Here is a 1,383-nt window from a genome sequence, read left to right as displayed (position 1 = left end):
CATCCTATGCTCATCCTCATCCTAATCCACATCCTCATCCTCATCATATCCTCATCCTCATCCTATCCTCTTCCTCATCCTCATCCCCATCCTCATCATGTCCTCATCCTCCTCCTCATAATCATCCTACCCTCCTCTTCATCCTCATCCTCTTCCTCATCCGATATTCGTCCTCATCCTCATCCTATCCTCTTCCTCATCCTCATCCCCATCCTCATACTCATCTTCGTCCTCACCCTTATCCATCCTCATCCTATTCTTCTCCTCCTCCTCCTATCCTCCTCCTCATACTCATCCTCATCCTATCCTCATCCTCATCCTCATCCTGTCATCATCCTCAACCTCATCCTATCCTCCTCCTCCTCCTTATCCTCGTCCTCCTTCTCCTCCTCATCCTATCCTCAACCTCATCCTATCCTCATCATCATCCTATCAACGTCCTCATCCTATCCTCATCCTATCCTCATCCTCATCCTCATCTTCATCCTACCCTCCTCTTCCTCCTCATACTCTTCCTCATCCTATCTTCGTCCTAATCTTCATCCTATCCTCTTCATCATCCTCATCCCCATCCTCATCCTATGCTCATCCTCATCCTCATCCTCATCCTCATACTCATCCTACCCTCCTCTTCATCCTCATCCTATCTTCGTCCTCATCCTCATCCTCATCCCCATCCTCATCCCCATCCTCATCCTATCCTGATCCTCATCCTCATCCTCAGCTTCATCCTCACCCTCATCCTCATCCTATCCTCCTCCTAATCCTATCCTCCTCCTAATCCTCATCCTCATCCTCATCATCATGCTCTTCCTCATCCTCATCATCATCCTCATCCTCCTCCTCATCCTCATCCTATCCTCCTCCTCATCCTAGTCCTATCCTCATCCTCATCCTATCCTCTTCCTCATCCTAGTCCTATCCTCATCCTAATCCTCATCCTTATCCCATCTTCGTCCTCATCCTCTTCCTCATCCCATCTTCGTCCTATCCTCCTCCTCCTCCTCATCCTCATCCTCATCCTCCTTCCTCCTCCTCCAACTCCTAATCATATCCTCGTCCTCATCCACTTCCTCATCCTCCTTCTCATCCTCATCTTCATCCTATCCTCCACCTCATCCTCGTCTTATGCTCATCCTCGTCCTCATCCTCATCCTCATCCTGATCCTAATCCTATCCTCATCCTCATCCTCATGCTCATGCTCATCCTCATCCTTATCCTCGTCCTCATCCTCCTCTTCCTCCTCGTCCTCCTCCTCATCTTCGTCCTCACCCTTATCCATCCTCATCCTATCCTCCTCCTCATCCTCATCCTCATCCTCATCCTCATCCTCATCGTCATCCTATCCTCATCCTCATCCTAATCCTATCCTCATCCTCATC

Source organism: Lupinus angustifolius, chromosome LG01, assembly GCF_001865875.1.
Source record: "Lupinus angustifolius cultivar Tanjil chromosome LG01, LupAngTanjil_v1.0, whole genome shotgun sequence".
NCBI lineage: Eukaryota > Viridiplantae > Streptophyta > Magnoliopsida > Fabales > Fabaceae > Lupinus > Lupinus angustifolius.
The sequence above is the reverse complement of the archived record's forward strand: the minus strand, read 5'-3'. Positions refer to the sequence as shown.